The sequence below is a fragment of the Eumetopias jubatus genome, unplaced genomic scaffold (genome assembly GCF_037043125.1).
Source record: "Eumetopias jubatus isolate StellerSeaLion01/CBP00866 unplaced genomic scaffold, mEumJub1_p1.0 scaffold_17, whole genome shotgun sequence".
Classification (NCBI taxonomy): Eukaryota; Metazoa; Chordata; class Mammalia; order Carnivora; family Otariidae; genus Eumetopias; species Eumetopias jubatus.
The window spans coordinates 4,491,484-4,515,493 of NW_028274823.1; positions in this window are offsets into that span (position 1 = coordinate 4,491,484).

Below are 24,010 nucleotides of genomic sequence, written 5' to 3' on the forward strand. Positions count from 1 at the left end.
AACTGCATCAACCAGTTCTCCACAATACAAAGTCTCAGTTGTTTAAAATAGTTTTCCTTTAAAAAAATAAATAAAATAGTTTTCCTTTTATAAACAACTCAGAAAAAATCTGCTTTTATCTTCCATTAACGTCCTTATGTTGGTCACTGAAAAACAAAAGTAAAGAGCATTGCCGATATCAAAGTTTGTACCACTTTCTTTGTGATGATTTCCTTCATAGGATTTGTATGAGTTTCTTTCTTCCTGACCGTTGACAAGACCCATTTCTTCCTATATTCAACATTGCATTTTATTTGGATTTAGTTTGCTTCTTCTTGGTTTTGCATATTTCAGTTTTGCGTATTTCGACTATATATTTCATCCTAATAGCCAAAATGACATCTCGTGTTAATTTTCATTTTCTGATGACGAGTGACTGTCATCATCTTCCCATTTGCTTAATTCCATGCCCATTTCTTTGACCATTTTGTACCCAAGTGTTAGGCTTTTTGAACTGATCTGCAGGAAACTTTCACGCGGTGAGGATGCTGCCCAGCTCTGCGCTCTCTGGGACACGCATTTCCTAGCCTGTCCCGGGCTTGCATTGACTTCATAGATTTTTGCTTCTGTTTTTTGTTGTTTTGTTTTTACTTTATTTTTGCTTTAATTTTTGCTTGCATACTTAAATATTATAGTTATAAAAAGTATTTATAAAAATACATTATTTTTCCTCATTACAACCTTCCATCTTTTTTTAAAATTATTTTACACTTTGAATTAAGGTTAGAAGATCCTCCCTTCTCAAGGTCATATATTTATATCCTCTACTTCCTTATTTTTTATGTTAAAGCTATAATATGTCTGGACTTAATTTTGGTGTATATTATGAGGAATAGGATGCTTCTAGTCAATAGGTGCCCTTGTGCAAATAATATAAAGGACAAAAATAAGTTAATATACTATTATTTCTTAATAATAATCATCAGCACAAATTATTTTTTTACAAAATAAATTATTAATAGAAAATAAATATTAGTAATTATATACCGATTTATGACATACTGAAATACTTGTAGTTTAAGTTGGAAACTCAGCAATATTACTCTGATAAATTAAATAACCAACAAAGGATATAAACTATAGCATGAAATGCTCAGATTCTTAGCCAGGACACTGAGGATAATAGGTTTGTTGTCGCTGTTTGTTTACCGTAAGTTTTATTTCATTTATTTATTGTATTTACTTTTTGAAAAGATGCCCATGGACGCGTACATCAGAGACAAGGCCCTGGTTGGGTAGAGGCTCTGGTCATGCTTGATGTTTCTAGATAGTTCAATAATTGAGCCTGATCTTACTCCCTAAGTCTTAAGCAGAATGTAGATATGTATCATACCATGTCAGAGCTAGGCGCTTGACTTTCATATCCTGGAAAATCGTCATAATACAATAGCTTGTGTTTCAGCCAGTACTCTTTACTGCCATCTGCTTGAAAATTCACAAACGCAAATATACAAGCACCATCTTTGGAATCAACAGTCATAGAACAAGTTGAGAAACTTTCAAAATACTAAAATGATGATTCTGTAAAAGGGAGCCCCTCATCCTTTTGAAAGCCACAGCTGGACCCCAGTCTGCATCACCCTTATCCCCACCCCGCAGGTGCCTACTTAGAGGTCCCATCAGCATTTACAAAACTATTTTTCACGTAGGTTTAAAATGGCACCTTAAAGCACATACTGAAGTGCCATGCAAACTTGGGTAATATTTTTATTCTTTCTTCTGCTTCTCTGATCTCTCTGTATCTGCACCATTACTGTACTGTGTTAATTCCACGGTTTGTCTTCTATATGGTACAATCGGCTCTCCTCACTTTTTTTTTTTTTAAGATTTTATTTATTGGCAGAGAGAGAGATAGCGAGAGAGGGAACACAAGCAGGGAGAGTGGGAGAGGGAGAAGCAGACTCACCGCTGAGCAGGGAGCCCGATGCGGGGCTCGATCCCAGGATCCTGGATCACGACCTGAGCCGAAGCAGATGCTTAACGACTGAGCCACCCAGGAGTCCCTCTTCCTCACTCTTTATGTTGGTTTTTCAGAAGCATTCTGACTATTTTGCATGTTTATCTTTTACGTTAAACTTAGAACTCATTTTATCCATGTCTAAAACCTACCCCACAAAAAAGTCCCGCTGGAATTTTATGGCGATGATGTTTAGCATAAAAATAATCTGAAGAGAATTGTCATCTTTACAATATTGAGACCTTCTGGAAACATGGTTTGCATCTCCATTGATTCAAATCTTATTTTATGTCTCTTATTAGATTTTTATAGTTTTCCTCCTATACTTTCCCCGTGCATTTCATGGGAACTATTCCTAGATAGTTTATAGAGTGGGTTTGCTGTTGTCAGTGGAATGTTATACCCATTTTATAATCACCCATTATAATCACAATGATTATCACAGGCATATAAGAAGGCAATTGATTTTTATTTACTTAAAATTATGTATGTTGCTGAAATCTTATTATTTCTAATATACATTATGTAATATTATCTAATTTATATACTAATTTATATGTTAGCTAATTAAATATTTATAGTTTATATATATGATTACTTTATATATTATCTAATATAAATATTTATAGTACTTCTTTTAAATTCTTAAATTTTCCAAGTAAACTGTCTTTTCTGTTTTGGGGGGTTTTTTTGGCAAATAATGAAAAATATGCTCCCCCTCTCCTAATAGTTACATGTTTTGTTTTGTTTTTCCTTTTCTGAACTTGTTGCATTGGGTTAACACACCCTACCCAATGTAAGGAAATAGTCGAGATGGCAAACGGTCGGGCTCTAGTGGGGAGCCCTGGAAGGCTGTAGGTGGCGAAGGGCCCCCGGAATCTTCCTCTGTGTGCAGATGAGGTCATGAGTACCCCGAAGAGTCAGCTCCTTCCTCAGAGCCATCTGAGCTAAAAGACCCCCATCTACTCAAAAGAAGTCGAGTTCCTCGAACGTACGTGGGAGGCCCGGCCCAAAGAGCTAGCAGCTAAGGGAAGCAGGGGCCTCTCCCTCCTCCAGAGAAGGGAGAATGGGGAGGCAGCAGGTGATTCAGAGGGGCTGGGTAGGTATAGACAGATGTAGTTCAAATTCTGTGTCAGCTGTCCCATCACCTTCTGCTCTCCCGTGGTTCATTCACTGATACATAAAACACCTACCACGTGCCAGGCCTCATGCTAGATCCTTAGGATGCAGAAACCAAGTTCTCCCTGGCACAGTGGAGGACAGGCCTCTCCAAATGCTTGCTTGGTGCCCAGAGCAGTGTGACTGGCAGGTGTCAGAGGCCCGTGTCTCTGCAGACTGACATGCTGAGCTGCACTTTATGGTGAGATTGCAAGTTCACCTAGCAGGCCCAGACTGGGAAGTGTGCTGAGGTGTCAGAGGAGAGGTCCCAGGTGATGGGTGGAGGATGAGCCTCAGGAGAGGCCCGCCTCGGGCAGTTGGCCTCCTAACCGCAGACCGTGTGCCAAGTTCCCGGAGAGCATGCAGTTTCTCAGCCTGCATGCTGCCACAGGTGACCGACCACCTGCTTAAATGTGCTTTCTTGAACCCTCCGCACCTGGGTGTAAACTAGAAAAGCCAGACATCTCAGAGATTTTAATCTTCTCCTGATAAACTCCACAATCTTTGAGCTTAACTTTAGATTTCCAGCCCCTTCTAAAATTGGGTGATCTTTACTGAAACTGGTAGCAAATTCTGCAAAATCGGTCCCAGACTTCATTCTCAACACGCAGCCTCATGGGTAACTTCCTAGTTTTGTTGAACACCCACGGAGTTAACGGAGTGCTAGGAGGTATTCGGGAAGCAGGGGGCTCCTTTGACTTTGCCCCTGGAGTTTCATTAGAGGCAACACCCAAAATATCTAGCAAGCTGTTCCTTATCCTACGCAACCTAGTTCTTTTAACTAAGTACAGGCTAATGATTGTGAAAAGGGATTAAAGCCCCTTATTTTAAAGAAAGACTACTTCCCATTTGAATTACTTTTAAACACACCACTTTGCCTCTAATTTAAAATGAATAATAGGCTTAGAGCAGACAACAAAAGATCATTAACCTCATAAGATCAGTGTATCAGGAATCTTGTATTTTGCCAGCAAATGCAATAGAATGGTAGAAATGTGCTAATGCAGAGATTTTTTTTTTTTTTAAGCATCATTATCTGGGGGACATCTTTTTTGGTATTCAAATAAGAAAACGGAATTCCCTCCAATGCCCACTTGAGCTTTTGTTCTGCCCTAATTGAAAGCAAACCTGCGTGTGGAAAATGACCCTTACAGATGGGAAAGGTTGAGGTTGGGTAAAAAAAAAATTAATCATGTATTTTTGTTTTGTTCTGTTTTTTTTTTGCAGAGAACAATTAACTTAGACAGTAGCTTTCATCCTGTTGTTTGTGCTCTTATTTCATTTTCTGTCTTAATAACTGATCAGAACAGAAAGTCATTTTACAGTCCCGGGTTTGCAACTTAAGATGCAAAATCCATGGGAAGAAGCGGCCGGCAACACGGGGAGGCCCCGGGATTAAAGATTTTAAAATTTTGGTTTTAATTAAATGTGTATTTTTAAGAAAACATCTGACCTTTACAAGTGCTTAAATATTTAATCCTTTTTTGTATCTACCATTGGGTAGAGAGAAAACAATAAAAACGGTGCTTTAAAAAGAAAATGCAGAGGAAGAAAAGCCAGTTTGGAGACAAAAATAGAAACCGGGTGAAAAAAATGATGGGACAGGCTCAGAGGTAGGGGTGTGTGTGTGTGTGTGTGTGTCTAGAAGTTTCTGGTGCCACATGGAAGCTGGGCAGGGCGCCGTGCCCCACCAGACCCTCAGCCGTCGGGTGGCCAGCCTTCAGGATGCTCTGGCCCTTTTCCTGGAGCTCCGCGACAGAGGACAGGCTTGCATCTGTGTGTGCCAGGCTCCCGGAAGAGGCAGGAGATGGTGGGCAAGGCTGAGCAGCTGTCTCTTCTGGGCTTTCAGAAACTCCTGTCAGTTGGCTACTGACTGATGTCCTAGCGCACACTCTTCTAATTCTTAATTAGAGCGACATAGCTAATTAATAAGTTTTTTCCAATTATAAATTAACTTAGGATCAGAACTCTGGCTTTGCATGTAATTTCCTATAATCGCTAAAGCTACTGCAAAAACATGCCTCCTGCCAACCGTAACTTTTTATTTAACACAGACAGGCAGGTTCTCACTGGGTTTACATTTTACAGCAAATTATCTCTGTGGGGATTTATGAAGAGAAATTAAAAAAAAAAATCAGAGTTGTTTGTTTGTTTGTTTTTCCCTTCTCTTCCTATGCTCCCTCCCCTTGACTTCCTCAAACAAAATAGCATCCTTAATGGATCATTTCTTTTAGAGATTTCAGGTGAATCCGTGTCAATTTATCCACGTTATTACAGGGCAGGGAAAGAGAAAGAACAGGTGATAATTCGTTTTTGTTCATAACTGTTCCCACCTTTTCATGGTGCCTGCAGAAATGATTTGGGAGGTGCCAGCATGCTGTTCATTTATAGAATCTTAACTGGAGAGACACTTATCTCTTTAGTAATGAAGGAGCGTAATTAAAGGTGGGCCTGCAGACCAGGAGCCAGGCCTGGCAACATGGCACATCCTTGGCCGCCACAATTCCTCCGTGGTTTATCAAAGACTACTCCTTTAATATGGAGATTACACTTATGTACTTGTCTGAACTTGAAAGGCATTTGCCTAATTTACTTATTAATGAGATGTAAATCTATTTGTATGGCGCGTCACAAGTTTCTGCGAAATCGTTGCTACTTAACCGCTGATAAACCCTATGATTTAAACGAAAAATAATACATTTAGCTTTCCACATTCGTTCTGTTAAAAATTGATATAGTCTATGTTAAATTTATTAATATTGCTCCCTGTCATTCAGTTTGCAGCTCTTGCTGAAATATGACTTGACAGCGGCCGCATTAAAGATGTATGCCATTGTATTCAACAAAGATTAATGAAGCCCGGTAAAAATAGCTGTAAAAGAGAAAGTGATCCGAATGTAAAATCAGTGAATTAAATGAGGCCGCGCATACCATTCGTTAATATGCATGAGGAGGGAGGCAGCGAATGAAAATATCTCTATGCAAAGTTCATTTGGGAAGGTTTCAATATTGTCTGGATGTCCCCCTACTACTGAAGAGGGGCCTACTGGAGGCAGTGTGGCGCCCAGACAGGGCGGCCGCACCTGCACTGCAGGGGATCCGCTCAGGGGCGCCAGCGGGCTGGGGGGCAGGGGACCTGCAGCACCCAACCACCTCCGCGTCCCACCGCCCAGGGGCGCTCCCCCAGCCGCCGAGCAAGCAGCGCATGGCCCTCCAGACCCACCCGCGCGCCCGCCTCCGCCTCTGTCTGGGGGAAGCACAGTGACCTCCCAGCCTTTCTTCTGGGGTTTGGGCTCCAAGTTCAGGCGCTGGCAACGCCAAATGCAGACCAGAGACTGCACCTCACTGCTTAGGTGTTTGGTTTGGTTTGGTTTTGCCCAAATGAAGAGAGAAGTTCGCACTCTTCCACCCAAAGCGCTTGGACATCACCGGCTGGAAAACCTACAGGAGTCCAAATTATACTTATAGCTTTTAAAGGGCTCAGATCCAGGGATGTTCATCCCAGTGGGTGCATCTGTCTGTCTGCTTGCTGAGCCTTTTTGGATCCTGGCACCTGTGTACTGAATGACTGGGTATTGCTTTCTTTGTACTATTTGGAGGGGATGATTTATTTCCACAGTTCTCATTATAAAATACTGTTGGTGTCATACCCTACCAGGTTAAGACTTTCAAATAAATTAACAGTGACAGAAAATTGTATGCAGTAATCATAATATAAACCTGGCATGTTTATCAATCAAGAGGTGTTTTGATAGATTTAAGCCATTAATGATAGGTACTTCTCCCCAAGGTTTGCCTACATGGAGGTCAAAGGCTGTCCAGGAGGAAATATTTTGAGGTATTGTTTTCTTTTTAGTATTTGCTTGCGATAGGGGTGGGGTTGTTGTTTGCACGTGTGTGTCAGGTTTAATTAGCGGAGTAAGTGACAATAGAGGGGCTCATGTTTCTGCCTGACTACCAGCTTGGAGGCAGTTGGGGGGTAGGGTATACACACACACGGAGGGTGACACCCTGTAGAAAGCGCTGCCTAGAGCACAGAATTTCCCAAAAGGGTGAATACAGGTGTTCCTGCTCAGAACAGTTTAGGCGGATTGTTGTTCTGCACCTCGGCATGTCACTCCCGTCTGCTGTCTCAACAGGTAGTGAGAATCCTAAAGCATTCCCCGGGCTGCGTGCAAGGATGCCACGCATGGGGGCCTGGGTTATTATTCCCTTGCTGAGCCCTCATGAGAGATGTGGGGTGCTCACCCTAACAGTAGCTGCAGCTGGGCTCCCCTGGGGATGCTCTCCTGAAGGAGTGACTTGGCCCATGTTTTAAGGGGATAGATTGACAGAATGGTGCATGAAGTGATGAAAAGTCATAAGGGGAAGAATGGAAAAGCAAACTGACATTTTATCTGGTGGCTTTTCTGCCTGCTAAAGTCAAGCCCCATCTCCTCTGGGCCCGGCCCCAGCCCCAGGCTCACCGTCACCCTGCCATCCCCACATGGGATTGAACCTGCCAGGTGTCAGGCTCACTGCTGCTCCAGAAGCCAGGTCTGCATGCGCCCTCTCCACCTGTCAGGCCACTTAGCCTCATGTCCTGCAGCTGCAATCTGAGGAGACCCCTCAGAAAACAGCCTTCCCATTGGAAGAGGGCCAGGTCACAACTGGGTCTCTCCTTTGGAACTCCGGCTGCCCTTCCTCCTCCTACTTGGTGAGGACACACACCTGTGGGGTCCCACGACATCCCTGCCCATGCTTACTGTGACATCAAGGACAATGGCAGTGTAGGCCCTCCCTGGAGGCATTTCTGAAAGCACAGAGCTTGGAGGACCAGGAGGATCCAGCACCACTCCCACAACAAGAGGACATCGGGTCATCCAGTCCCAGCATGGTAGGGACCTGGAAAAGTCACTCCATACTTTCTCACCCAAACTCCTGGCTGGCTGCCCTTTCTGATTTGAGGGTTATCCACTAGGATAAGAAAGCCTGTTCCTCTGTGGAATGTAAAAACACTGAATCCACAATAACACAATTAACTGGATTGTCTAACTTTTCCAAATCAAAGAAACGGTGGCAGGAAAATTTTACCTCCTGAATTACAGGAAACACTCTTTGAAGTAGTTGCTTCCTTTTGGCCCAGCACCCTACACAAATGCCCTCACAAAGAGTCTGGTGGTTTTAAGCTTAATGGAGCAAGAATGCCTGGGTACTTCTAGTCCCATTGGCCAAAAGATTCCACTGGAAAGTTTCCTGGGATAGCACCCAAATGGACTGGGAAGCTACCAGCTCATTCCATGATCATATTATGGGCTGATTATTTGACTCCACTCATTGGCAAGCTAGACAGTACCACCAAGAGAGCCAAGTGGTCTTGCAGGCATCTACATAACCCAGCCTCCTGCCCCTTCTCTGGCCAGCGCAAGGCCCAGCCTCTCGGACATCTTTGATTTCATTGATTCATGCAGTCTTAGTCCGTTCAGGCTTCCATAACAAAGAACCACAGACTGGGTGGCTGTACACAACAGAACTTCTTACAGTTCTAGAAGTTGGAAGTCCAAGATCAGGGTACAGCACGGTCGATGTCTGATGAGAGCCTCTTCCTGGTTCGTAGACCACTGTCTTCTTGCTGTGTCTTCATGTGGCAGAGAGAAAAAGAGAGGAAGCAAACTCTCTCCTGACTCCTAAAAGGGCACTAATCCCATCCATGAGGGCTCCACCCTCATAACCTCATTTCATCCCATTTCCTGCTAAAGCTCCCCACTACTCCCCAGCATCATCATCTCATTGATAATCTTGATGATCTTTGGCGGGAAGGATCCTCAGAGGCCACTTACCCCAATTCCATTTCAAAGAGAGAGACTGAAATACAGAGATGCTTTGAGACTCATCACATGGTGAGTTTAAACAGAGCACCTGCAAGTCTTGACCAACCAACTTTTCAGGGCATGAGACCAAGATGGCAACTCAGTCTCTGACTTGGAAAGACAGGAGAACACCTAAGGGCATGTGTCTTGATGCCCTAAACCTCAACTATAATCACCAGGTTGTTAAAGAAATAAAGAGACCATTGTGCTCCTCTAGATCCAATGTCACGTTTTAGGGAAAACACTGAAAATAAACATTCAGATGTTATTCCTTTGACTAACCTCTGAGCAATTAAATGAAGTGAGTTTATGATGTGAAAATTTGTCTTAAGAAAATCAAACCTGCAGCAGAACAGGCCGTTCTCAAATAGTAAAAAGTCTTAGCTGTTTGAGGGAAATGCAGTTGCACTGACTTTGTAAACAAGTGCCTCAGAAATTGCAGTTCTGCACGTTTGGTGTGGCTTGGTAGTTAGGACATTAATTAATGACCAAATAGAGAAATGTCTGAGTGCCCAGCAGATGGTAAACAAGCCCAGGAGAACATTACCATCTGAATTGCAAAGAAGGTTGGCAGCTTCCTCTCCCCACACCCTGCCCAGATCTGCCACTTGCCCTGAAGATGCTGCTGTCACTTGGGCAGGGCAGGGATGGACTTCGGGGCTGCCACTCTCAGGATCCAAGCCCCAGATCTTTCCACGGGAGGGTGGGTGGGAGAACAGGTGAGTCACTCAGTATTCGGAGTTAACAGTTTCTGCTTCTCTTTCTTTCTTTTCCTCCTTTCTGTCTCCCTTTCTCCTCTTTCTTTCTTTCTTTCTTTCTTTCTTTCTTTCTTTCTTTCTTTCTTTCTTTCTTTCTCTTTCTTTCTTTCTTTTTCTTTCTTTCTTCTTTCTTTTTCTTTTCTTTTCTTTCATATCTTTTCTTTCTTTCCTTTTCTTTTCTTTTCTTTTCTTTTCTTTTCTTTTCTTTCATTTCTTTCTTTCCTTCCTTCCTTCCTTCCTAAATTTAGAGCTTGCAAGGGAGAGCTCAGGAGCATTGCTGTTAATGAGGGTTAGGAAAACACAAATATGTCAAAGGAAATACACACCAAGAACGCACCCATGAGGCATTTGTGGCTTGTGAGCTAGTCTAGCTCTCTGCAGCACCCTTCTCCCTCAAGGCCATCAGCAGCTCTCCCCCCAAGGAGAGGTCAAGGGCTGCTGGTGCAGGGTATCTGCTTCCAGCCTTAGGAGATGACCATCAGGATGAGGGACGTTTTCAGGAGACAGGGCATCACGTCCCTAAGGGATAGCCGAATAATGGTTGGTATTAGCAGAATGTATTGATCCTAAGAATCCTGTGGAATTATCTGCCTCTGCCTCCGTTGTCCATAAGGTATCTTGAATTGAAGCAAATATCACTCAATCAAAAATTTAAGGGCAAATGGGGAAGGAAAAACTATCTTTCCCTCTGGAATGGAGAAGAAATTTGGCACTCTGATGTATGCGCCACCAACCTGTTTACTCCTTTAAACAATGCATTGCACTCTGAAAAATACTCTTTGGATTACCACCTCCTTAGCTATGGAATCCTGCTCTGCTTGTAAAAAGCTCAAGGTGGAGAGTAGAAAAACATTAATTAGATGGTTCAAAAATTAAAGACAGACTTGCCTTAGGTGTTTGGAATTCAGTAAGCTTTGTTCTTAACTATTTTTATACTTCTCTCTTTTTTGTTTCATCTTTCTGAGATATAGCCTTGTAATAGTCATACCTCTGTACTTCATTTCCAAATACTCCCTTCCCCTGATTTTCCAACTAAAACAATTGCAGAGTTTAAAAATAAACAGTTCAGGGTCTAATCAGCGGATGCAAACAATTCATTAATAATTAAAGTCATCCATCAGGCAATATGTGTGGTCAGGATCAACAGGGACATCAATTTTTTAAGCCCCAAAGCAGCAAAAACATCTAGAAATTAGAAAGTTCTAGAAAGGACTGGAAAAAGACTATTTGGCAGATGTCTTAACATCTTAACAGCAGGAATGTTTGCAACCCAGCCCCGCCACCCATTTGACTGTGGGAAAACATTTTATATTTATTTGTTTGTGTTTTGACTGAAGATGACATTAATGAAAAGTATGCCTCAGAATGACTTGTTCTACAACACTGACAGTCACGGCTTACATAGGCTGCTCTGCTGTTCATGGAGGGACTTCTACCCACCATGTCAAGTTTGACCGCGCATCAGCCCTGGGAGGTCTCATTATTAGTATCTCTAAGCTTGCTCTTGTCCACAGAGGAAGAGACTTAAAATTCAAAAACAAACCAGGAAATTTCAGAGGCACTACTGTTCTCAGGATGATGTCTCCACCAATACTGAGTGAGTGAATGAAAAAATTAGCATCGTGCAGATACAGCTGGACAGCATGTGGTGAGATGCCCAGGCATGACTGTTCTCACGGGCCACTTCAGCTGCCTCAGGGAAAGCCCCTCGGAAGCACCTGCCCTCGCAAAACTGGGACCCTGGAGTGGGCTAGGATGGTGTCTTCTCATCTCTGAACTCAGGGCCCCAGCAAATCCTACAGCAGAGTCAGGAAAACACGTGCTGGGTAATTGTCAATTGTCAGGCTTGTATCAGCATCCTATAACTCAGAACATCTCTTTTAGCCCCTGCCACTAATGAAATAGAAGAACGTGGATGATTTTCGATACCAGTCAGGTTGGCTTGCTGATGTGTTTTCCTTAAGCACCTGTCGGTGAAAGTTCCTACGAAATTATCAAAAATATACATAACGTTTACAGAGCACCTACAATGTGCACCCTATTTTATTTCACCTGTGTTACTTCATTTGAGTCTCAAAATAACCCTATAGGCAGGCATCTCAGCCCCATGGCACATGATATTTTTGTTTAGAAACTCTTACTATTTTTCCTCTGAGCATGCTTTAGCCACTGACCAAAAAATTAAAATAAAAAAAATAATGCTATCTAACTTATAACTCCAGTAAACTATAAGACCAGGCTACTCCTTAGAAAATAATTACCCGCTAATTTTGCGAAGGAGACAAAGTAGAGTATAGTTGACTTTTAGCCACAGGTATGAGTGTTTCTGGGTTGACAAACCAACAATAAATGGCACAATTGTCAACTAAGCCATCCTAGCAACACACACTATTGAAAAGAGAGGTGCCTGGGGCATCTGGGTTCCTCGGTCGGTTAAGCATCCGACTCTTTGATTTCGGCTCAGGTCCTGATCCCAGGGTCCTGGGTTCGAGTCCTCCATCAGGCTCCCTGCTCAGAGGGGAGTCTGCTTTTCCCTCTCCCTCTTCCCCCCGCCCCTGCTTGTGCTCGCTTTCTCTCTCTCAAATAAACAAAATCTTAACAAAAAAAAAAGAAAGAAAGAAAAGAAAAGAGAGGTGCCAAGGGCACAGGGTGGCCAGAAAGCTTACCAATGGCCATGTTCCTTCATCCTCTTAGGCACACCACTACCCCCATTTTCCAATTCCAGTTACTTCTCAGTGGAGACATGTCTCCAGATGGGCCAGTGGAATGGGTGGGGTGATGGTGGTGAGTGGCACCCACCTCTATGCAACATCTCCATGTTTTGCCTTCTCCATGCAGCTAGTGGAGTACACAGAGCTGCAGGATAGAATGTTCTGGATCCTGAAGCAGGCACTGAGCAGCCTTCTCCACTCTACCAGCCAATATTCAATTGCAACAAACATGGGAAACAAACATTTATTGTTTGAAGCTGCTGAGATTTGGGCTTATCGATGATCAGAAATTAGCCCACCCTGACTATATTTGGGCAAGATTTGACTGTTCAGCCAGGAAGAAGGGCCCATCAGTGGTGAAAACTCCCCTAAAGCTATAGATCAGGACACAGCAAAGGACCACGGTGAAATTTCACTGACATTTATAGTATAATTTACCAAAATTATAGAATAGCTCATGACATTATATGATTAATATCTGAATACATAGTAGTATATATGCTCTTATGATGCAGAGGGCATTTGGATCTTGTTCATTGCTGTAACCCTAGTACTTTAACATGGCCCATCACAGGCTCTAAGTAACTGTTGAGTGAATAAACGTGCATCACAGGCCCCCACCTCCAGGTCTGTCCCGGAAGTTCCCTGATCTCCTTGACCCTAGATGTTCATTGACCACCTGGGCTTGTCTGCCTTCTTCCCAACTGCATCCTGGCACAGGAAATACTGACCCATTGATGTGCAGTGACCTTCAGGCCCTGTCCTCATACTTCCTTACTGGGTGGATAGCCTTTTCAGTGGATTGTCTGAGAGCTGAAGATGACTGTTCTTCCCACCCATCTGAAAGCTCACTATTGTTGGAGGTAGCCCACAACCTGCCACCAGTGACAGATAGAAGTCAATGAAATCCCCAGTCTGCGTTTTTGCACATAAAGTGCCGGCCCTCTGAGTGGAGCTATGCGGCCGCCCCTCGACCTAAACCACACCCATTATCTTTGACTTTTTAAATGGCCGTCACCCTGCTACCACTTGTGGGTGAGGGAAGGTGAATCCTGTGTCTGCACTTACACTTGGAATTTGGTGACAAATCACTATGATGCCATGTGCCATCACTAAGAGAAACCTGTGTCGGGGGTGTGCAGAGCAAGATGGCAGAGGAGTAGGAGACCTGGATATCGTCTGGTCTCAGGAATTCAGCTGGATAGGGATCAAAACATTCTGAACACCTACGAACTCAACAGGAGATCAAAGAGGAGAGTAGCAACAACTATTTGAACTGAGAAGCGACCACTTACTGGAAGGTAGGACGTGCGGAGAAGTGAATCCGAGGCGATATTCGGGAGGATAGACGGCGGGGGAGGGGCCTCCGCCGGCCGCTTCTGGCAAGTGCTAGAGCCGCGGAGCACAAAATCGGAACTTTTAGAAGTCGGCTCCGCAGAGGGACGTCGCTCCAGTGGCTAAGCGGGGGGTGGAATCCTCCCGGGACAGTGTGGTCTCAGGACCCTCGGGGTCACAGAAAGACCGGGGGTGCCTGAGTGCGGCAGAGCTCCCAGGGATCGGAGCGGGGAAGCCAGCTGCAGAGACGGAGCCGAGGCGCGGGCTCTCAGCTCGGGGTGGCCATAAACTGTGATCCGCGGCCCAGTCAGGACACTGCTCCTCCAGCAGGGACCCCACAAGCGGCAGAGCCGGGGAGACTCCCCTCCCTCCCCCGGGAGGAGCGGCGCGGGAGCGCACCGCAGGGATCTGCTGGGTTTGGAGACTCCACACGGGGTCGGGTGCCAGAGATAGAAACGCTCGGTCACAGGCCGGGTGAGCACGGAGTGCGGCCGGAGACCGGGGACACGGGAGTGACTGCTTTTCTCTGGGGGCGCACTGAGGAGCGGGGCCCTGAGTTCTCGGCTCCTCCAGGCAGAGATTGGGAGGCCACCATTTTCGCCCTGGTCCTCCAGAGCTGTACCGAGAGCTTGCAGGGAACAAAAGCTCCTGAGATCAAACCCAAGCAGCTTGCTTAGCCCGGACCGACAAGGGTGGGGCAATTCAGCCTCCGGCAAAGACATTTGGAAACCACAGCAACAGGCCCCTCCCCCAGAAGATCAGCACGAACAGCCAGCAAGCCAAGACCAAGTTTACCGATCAAGGAGAACGGGAGAACTCCAGCGCTAGGGGAATACTGCACATAGAATTCATGGCTTTTTTTACCATGATTCATTAGTTCATCAAAGTTAAATTTTGTTAACTGTTTTTTTTTCTTTTTCCCTTTTTCAACCAACATCTTATCAATCTCTTTTTAAAAAAAAACAAAATTCTTATTTTTCATTTTTAGAGTCATATTTTATCCCTTCATAGTAGTTACCCTTATTTTTGGCATATATATATATAAGTTGTTCTCTCTTTAAAATTTTGAGATACAGTTTCTTCTAACAGATCAAAATATACCCTAAATCACTAGTGTATGGCTCTGTTCTAGTCTCCTGCCTGATCACATTCTCTCCCTTTTTTCTTTTTTTTTTTAAAATCTTCTTTCTTTTTTCAAACAACTTCTTATCTTATCAAGTCCTTTTATAAAATCTTTTATAATTTCCATCTTTACAGTCATCTTCTATCTCTTCATTGTATCAATCCTTATTTTGTTTTTGTTTTTTTTAAAGTTTTTTTTTTTTTTGACAGAAGGAGACACAGCGAGAGAAGGAACACAAGCAGGGGGAGAGGGAGAAGGAGAGGGAGAAGCAGGCCTCCCGCAGAGCAGGGAGCCCGAAGTGGGGCTCGATCCCAGGATCCTGGGATCATGACCTGAGCCGAAGGCAGACGCTTAACAACTGAGCCACCCAGGTACCCCAATCCTTATTTTGTACATATATGTCTTTCTTCCTTTAAAATTTTAGGAGGCACTTTTTTCTAACAGAACAAAATACGCCCAAAATCTAGTGTGTGGCACTGATCTATGCACTAGCCTGATCATATTTGATCACATTCTGCTTTTTTTGTATTGTTCTGTTTTTGTTTTTATCTTTTTTTTTCTTTTTTTTTTCTCTTTCTTTTATCTTTCTTTCCCTTTCTTTTCCCCTGGTTTCAGGTCTTTTCTGATTTGTATACAGTATATTTGTTGGGGAAGTTGTAAACCTGTTAGCATTTTGTTCTCTCATTCATCTATTCTCCTCTGGACAAAATGACAAGACGAAAAAAATCACCTCAGCAAAAAGAACAAGAGGTAGTACCGTCAGCCAGGGACCTACTCAATACGGACATTAGTACGATGTCGGACCTAGAGTTCAGAATCATGACTTTAAAGATACTAGCTGGGCTTGAAAAAAGCATGGAAGTTATTAGAGAAACCCTTCCTGGAGAAATAAAAGAACTAAAATCTAACCAAGTGGAAATCAAAAAGGCTATTGATGAGGTGCAATCAAAAATGGGGGCACTAACTGCTAGGATAAATGAGGCAGAAGAGAGAATCAGTGATATAGAAGACCAAATGATGGAAAATAAAGAGGCTGAGAAAAAGAGGGAGAAACAACTACAGGATCACGAGGGCAGAATTCGAGAGATAAGTGATACGATAAGATGAAACAACATTAGAATAATTGGGATCCCAGAAGAAGAAGAAAGAGAGAGAGGGGCAGAAGGTATATTGGAGCAAATAATAGCAGAGAACTTCCCTAATGTGAGGAAGGAAACGGGCATCAAAATCCAGGAAGCACAGAGAACCCCTCTCAAAATCAATAATAATAGGTCAACACCCCGACATCTAATAGTAAAACTTACGAGTCTCAGAGACAAAGAGAAAATCCTGAAAGCAGCTCGGGAGAAGAGATATGTAACCTACAATGGTAAAAATATTAGATTGGCAACAGACCTATCCACAGAGACCTGGCAGGCCAGAAGGAGGACTGGCATGATATATTCAGAGCACTAAACGAGAAAAATATGCAGCCAAGAATACTATATCCAGCTAGGCTGTCATTGAAAATAGAAGGAGAGATAAAAAGCTTCCAGAACAAACAAAAACTAAAGGAATTTGCAAACACAAAACCAGCCCTCCAAGAAATATTGAAAGGGGTCCTCTAAGCAAAGAGAGAGCCTAAAAGCAGCAAAGATCAGAAAGGAACACAGACAACATACAGTAACAGTCACCTTACAGGCAATACAATGGCACTAAATTCATACCTTTCAATAGTTACCCTGAATGTAAAAGGGCTAAATGCCCCAAACAAAAGACACAGGCTCAGATTGGATTAAAAAACAAGACCCATCAATATGCTGTCTGCAAGAGACTCATTTTAGACCCAAAGATACCCCCAGATTGAAAGTGAGGGGGTGGAAAATCATTTACCATGCTAATGGACACCAAAAGAAAGCTGGGGTGGCAATCCTTATATCAGACAAACTAGATTTTAAAACAAAGACTGTAATAAGAGATGAGGAAGGACACTCTATCCTACTTAAAGGGTCTATCCAACAAGAAGATCTAACAATTGTAAATATCTATGCCCCGAACATGGGAGCAGCCAATTATATAAGGCAATTAATAACAAAAGCAAAGAAACACATTGACAACAATACAATAATAGTGGGGGACTTTAACACCCCCCTGACTAAAATGGACAGCTCATCTAAGCAAAAGATCAACAAGGAAATAAAGACTTTAAATGACACACTGGACCAAATGGACTTCACAGACATATTCAGAACATTCCATCCCAAAGCAACGGAATACACATTCTTCTCTAGTGCCCATGGAACATTCTCCAGAATTGATCACATCCTAGGTCACAAATCAGGTCTCAACTGGTACCAAAAGATTGGGATCATTCCCTGCATACTTTCAGACCACAATGCTTTGAAACTAGAACTCAATCACAAGAGGAAAGTCGGAAAGAACTCAAATACATGGAGGCTAAAGAGCATCCTACTAAAGAATGAATGGGTCAACCAGGAAATTAAAGAAGAATTAAAAAAATTCATGGAAACCAAAGAAAATGAAAACACAACTGTCCAAAATCTTTGGGATACAGCAAAGGCAGTCCTGAGAGGAAAGTATATAGCAATACAAGCCTTTCTCAAGAAACAAGAAAGGTCTCAAATACAGAACCTAACCCTACACCTAAAGGAGCTGGAGAAAGAACAGCAAATAAAGCCTAAACCCAGCAGGAGAAGAGAAATAATAAAGATCAGAGCAGAAATCAATGAACTGGAAACCAAAAGAACAGTAGAACAGATCAACGAAACTAGGAGCTGGTTCTTTGAAAGAATTAACAAGATTGATAAACCCCTGGCCAGACTGCTCAAAAAGAAAAGAGAAATGACCCAAATCAACAAAATCATGAATGAAAGAGGAGAGATCACAACCAACACCAAAGAAATACAAACAATTATAAGAACATATTATGAGCAACTCTATGCCAGCAAATTAGATAACCTGGAAGAAATGGGTGCATTCCTAGAGATGTATCAACTACCAACACTGAACCAGGAAGAAATAGAAAACCTGAACAGACCTATAACCACTAAGGAAATTGAAGCAGTCATCAAAAATCTCCCAAGAAACAAAAGCCCAGGGCCAGATGGCTTCCCAGGGGAATTCTATCAGACATTTCAAGAAGAATTAATACCTATTCTCCTGAAACTGTTCCAAAAAATAGAAATGGAAGGAAAACTTCCAAACTCATTGTATGAGGCCACCATTACCTTGATCCCAAAACCAGACAAAGACCCCATCAAAAAGGAGAATTACAGACCAATATCCTTGATGAACATGGATGCAAAAATTCTCACCAAAATACTAGCCAATAGGATCCAACAGTACGTTAAAAGGATTATTCACCACGACCAAGTGGGATTTATCCCTGGGCTGCAAGGTTGGTTCAACATCCGCAAATCAATCAACGTGATATAATACATTAACAAAAGAAAGAACAAGAATCATATGATCCTCTCAATAGATGCAGAAAAAGCATTTGACAAAGTACAGCATCCTTTCTTGATCAAAACTCTTCAGAGTATAGGGAGAGAGGGTACATACCTCAATATCATAAAAGCCATCTACGAGAAACATACAGCGAATATCATTCTCAATGGGGAAAGGCTGAGAGCTTTCCCCCTAAGGTCAGGAACGCGGCAGGGATGTCCACTCTCACCACTGCTATTCAACATAGTATTGGAAGTCCTAGCCACAGCAATCAGACAACAAAAAGAAATCAAAGGCATCCAAATCGGCAAAGAGGAAGTCAAACTCTCACTCTTTGCAGATGATATGATACTTTATGTGGAAAACCCAAAAGACTCCACCCCAAAACTGCTAGAACTCATACAGGAATTCAGTAAAGTAGCAGGATATAAAATCAATGCACAGAAATCAGTGGCATTCCTATACACCAACAAGACAGAAGAGAGACAAATCAAGGAGTTGATCCCATTCACAATTGCACCCAAAACCATAAGATACCTAGGAATAAATTTAACCAATGAGGCAAAGGATCTGTACTCAGAAAACTATAAAATACTCAGGAAAGAAATTGAAGAAGACACAAAGAAATGGAAAAACATTCCATGCTCATGGATTGGGAGAACCAACATTGTGAAGATGTCAATGCTACCTAGAGCAATCTACCCATTCAATGCAATCCCCATCAAAATAGCATCCACTTTTTTCAAAGAAATGGAACAAATAATCCTAAAATTTGTATGGAACCAGAAGCGACTTCGAATAGCCAGAGGAATATTGAAAAAGAAAAGCAAAGCTGGCGGCATCACAATTCCGGACCTCCAGCTCTATTACAAAGCTGTCATCATCAAGACAGTATGGTACTGGCACAAAAACAGACACATAGATCAATGGAACAGAATCGAGAGCCCAGAAATGGACCCTCAACTCTATGGTCAACTCATCTTTGACAAAGCAGGAAAGAATGTCCAATGGAAAAAAGACAGTCTCTTCAACAAATGGTGTTGGGAAAATTGGACAGCCACATGCAGAAGAATGAAACTGGACCGTTTCCTTATATCACACACAAAAATAGACTCCAAATGGTTGAAAGACCTAAACGTGAGACAGGAGTCAATCAAAATCCTAAAGGAGAACACAGGTAGCAACCTCTTCGACCTCAGCCGCAGCAACTTCTTCCTAGAAACGTCACCAAAGGCACGGGAAGCCAGGGCAAAAATGAACTATTGGGATTTCATCAAGATAAAAAGCTTTTGCACAGCAAAAGAAACAGTCCACAAAAGCAAAAGACAACCGACAGAATGGGAGAAAATATTTGCAAATGACATATCAGATAAAGGGCTAGTACCCAAAATCTATAAAGAACTTATCAAACTCAACCCCCAAAGAACAAATAATCCAATCAAGAAATGGGCAGAACACATGAACAGACATTTTTCCAAAGAAGACATCCAAATGGCCAACAGGCACATGAAAAAGTGCTCAACATCGCTCGGCATCAGGGAAATCCAAATCAAAACCTCCATGAGATACAACCTCACACCAGTCAGAATGGCTAAAATTAACAAGTCAGGGAACGACAGATGTTGGCAGGGATGCGGAGAAAGGGGAACCCTCCTACACTGTTGGTGGGAATGCAAGCTGGTGCAACCCCTCTGGAAAACAGTATGGAGGTTCCTCAAACAGTTGAAATTAGAGCTCCCATTCGATCCAGCAATTGCGCTACTGGGTATTTACCACAAAGATACAAATGTAGGGACCTGAAGGGGTACGTGCACCCCAATGTTTAGAGCAGCAATGTCCACAATAGCCAAACTGTGGAAAGAGCCAAGATGTCCATCGACAGATGAATGGATAAAGAAGAGGTGGTATATATACACAATGGAATATTATGCAGCCATCAAAAGGAATGAGATCTTGCCATTTGCAATGACATGGATGGAACTGGAGGGTGTTATGCTGAGTGATATAAGTCAATCAGAGAAAGACATGTATCATATGACCTCACTGATATGAGGAATTCTTAATCTCAGGAACAAACTGAGTGTTACTGGAGTGGTTGGGGGTGGGAGGGATGGGGTGGCTGGGTGATTGACATTGGGGAGGGTATGTGCTACGGTGAGCGCTGTGAATTGTGCAAGACTGTTGAATCACAGATCTGTACTTCTGAAACAAATAACGCAACATATTTTAAGAAAAAAGAAAAAGAAGAAGATAGCAGGAGAGGAAGAATGAAGGGGAGTAAGTCAGAGGGGGAGACGAACCAGGAGAGATGATGGACTCTGAAAAACAAACTGAGGGTTCTAGAGGGGAGGGGGGTAGGGGGATGGGTTAGCCTGGTGATGGGTATTAAAGAGGGCACATTCTGCATGGAGCACTGGGTGTTATGAACAAACAATGAATCATGGAACACTACACCAAAACAAATGTTGTAATATATGGTGATTAACATAACAATAAAAAATTAAAAAAAAAAAGAAATAGAAACCTGTGTCTCCCTTCCCTAGGAAATCCACTGGCGAGCTTCAAGAACAGAGATACAAGCAGAATCTTGTTTCCACGAGGCTTTCTTCGGAGTGCAAGCTGACTCTCCAGTTCCTGAGGCCTGTAATAATAACAATATCATCTAACAGATGGGCTTTTAATTTACAAAACCCCTTCCCTGGGTTGTTCGTGCATTTAGGCCTAAAACGTCTGGACCAGGAGGATACACCCCTGTGTTTTCCTGCTGAAATCCGAGAGGATGCTTGGCACGTCCCAGGTGACGCGGCCGGAAGGGGAGGAGCCGGAAGCCACGCCCTCGCTTGGGGCAGAGACTCGACTGTGGAAGGTAGAGGAGAGTCTAAGAGAACAGGTTCTGTCTCTTTCTTTTAAAATGGCTCCTCTTTTCCATGAGGAATTTTAAGAAACCAAAGGCTGCCCCAGGAAGACCACATTCAGGCCTCACCAAGCTAGTCCTTCAGGCAGGTCCTTCTTTCGGGAGCCCTTCCCAAGCACAGGGGACTCTTGACTTGACACGGGCTCACCAGGGTCCCACCAGTCGCTTCCGGAATATCCGGGTCTCCATTTCAAACTAGAACCCGGCACAGAAAGACAACGTTCCAACAAGACCTACAGGGGAGAGGGAAGCCGGCACATATAATCCCCCTCTGTGGCGTTCCGGTCCCTCTCAGGCAGCCGGCCTCCTTGGCCGACCCAAGAGCACATAAAGGCCTGACCGTCTGCTTCCTGGTCCCCAAGCTGAGATACATCTCCCCACGACATCACTTGGATGCATAGAGTCTCCATCACGCTCACGTGACAAAGCCGATACCACCCCTTCTCTTCCTTCCAGAATGAAAGCCAACTGTCACGCCCTCCTTTGCCAGAATTTGTCTCCAGGACCTGGGCCACTCTCAGAATGACTCATGTGCCCCCTCCTGCCCTTTCTTCTCTCCAGGCTGGTTCATTCATTGAGACATTTTCTTTTTCAATTGCTGATTGCATATGTTAACATTTACATTGACGTCCCATCTGAGTTATCACCAAAAGCTTCTGCCTTGCAGTGGGTGTCATCAGATCCCCGCCCTGTGGCCTGGGTGGCCAGGTGGTCTTCTGTCACACAAGTGCCAAAAAACCCCACTTCTGCACTGGAAACAAACACGCTCTCCCAGTGCAGGGCCGTGGGAGTCCCGGGTGCCCGTGCGGAGGGAATAATTGGGATCATTAAAAACAACAAAACCTCTCTTCAAATCCTGCCTTGGTGTAAAGTAAAATAATTAAGAGGGAAAGTTATCTTGAATTAGGGAGGACGATTTCTGAGCTCCCTGTGTCTACAACTCTTGGTGCCGGCCCCAAGCCCAACGCCGGAGGGCCTTCCTTCCATCACGTTCCGGATGTGGCTCTGGACAACCACCAAAGCAGAGAAGGAGCTCTAGAGCACTTGAACCAGTAGACACTGGGCTGTGTGGGGCATAAGGGAGAAGAATCCAAACTATGTGTGTTTGTTCATTGCCACAATTCCATTAATTGTAAATATGGTTGCTGTGTACCAACCAGCTGTTGGCCTATGTTTTTTGTTTTTTTCTTCCTTTTTTTTTCTCAACAAATTAGTTAACAGGAGGAGCTATGCAGAGCCTTAAGAAGGGCCACTGGGCAGAAAAAACATCTGCAAAAGTGAACAACAACCAAAAAATCTGAACTGAATTACAATGGAGAAGCAGTAAGTTGTCTGAAGGGGGGATCTGCTGGAAATAGGGTGTGTTCAGGAGCTGGCCCTGCTCCTAAGAGGGGCTCTGTGCTGAGGCAGGTGTGCCCATAAAGGCGCTACATTGAAATGCTCAAGGAATCCTGATCCATCATGCATTTTGCCCCTTTCCTAAAGAGCATAAACAATGTTTCCTATGCCACTTGGAGAGCAGGAGCTCTCCAATAAGAAATGCAAACGAATGTCTCCCTTTCACCTCTGGGTTAAGGTCTTGGAGGACGGGCACACTCCGTGAGCCCACCAGAAGGATGATGCTAAGCTGGCTGCGTAAGAAGAGGTGATTGTCACCCTTCCTGGAGGATAGACACTGTATGTTCGTGATAACGTTTTAAAGGGAGCCAGTAGGTGCAATTGATTCTCGTTCCCACATTTTACATAAAAGAAGCTCAGTAGGTAGTTCAGCTTCCCAAAATCACAAATGAAGTGAATTTCATAGTCTAAGTTTGGTCTCCAGAGATGAGCATGAGAGTTTTACAGTTCAATCTTTTGGCAGGTTTTATTTTATTTTATTTAATAACGGGCTTGAACTGATCTATTTTTAGAGAAAGCAGGAAACAGGCCCATTTGGAAGAAACGGTTCTGGACAAGCAAGGAAGCCCAGCCCTGTCACCATGCACAGTGTCCGTTACCAGCTTAATGCAGCGATATCTGTGGAAAACCACTTCACCCCACATTAAAAGGGGCTTATCCTTGGGGCTTACCTCGCCACTGCATCAGCTGTGGGTCTTTGCTTAAAGACTTACAGGCAAAGCACTTACAGTTCCCAATCCAGTGACATTTGCAGCTCACTATAATTTATTGAATATTGTCCAAAGAGCAAACACAAGGCTTATCCTGGTGGCGTTTTAGTTGGGTTGTAAATGTTTGCCATTTACCAAGAATAGAAGGAAAAAATGGGACAGGGGCATCAGAGAGACTGAAAAAGAGGGAAGAAGAGAGGGAGAGATGTAAAGATACAGGACGAGAAACAGATCAGCATCCATGATCTTGTGAAGCATGGCGCTCACGTCCCAGCTGTCATCTCCATGCCTGGGGTCACTTCACATTCACGGAGGGCTCCTTTGCTCACTCGAGGCTCAGCTGTGAACACTCACACGTTTGCCAAGTTGCCTTGGCTGTGTCCTTCTTCCTCCCTGGCTGGGCTCATCTGAGAGCCTGACTCAGAGAGGGACTCACGTCCACATGCTGAGGAGGAATTTGGGAACATCCCGCCTCCCTCATCCCATAGGCAAAGGGTCCTACATAAAATAAAGGTTCTTGGGGAGGGAAGGGCCGGAGCGGCTGACTGAGGTTATCACAATTTATAAACAGACTCAGTTATTTGATAAAGTTAGAGAGAAACAGCTGGATT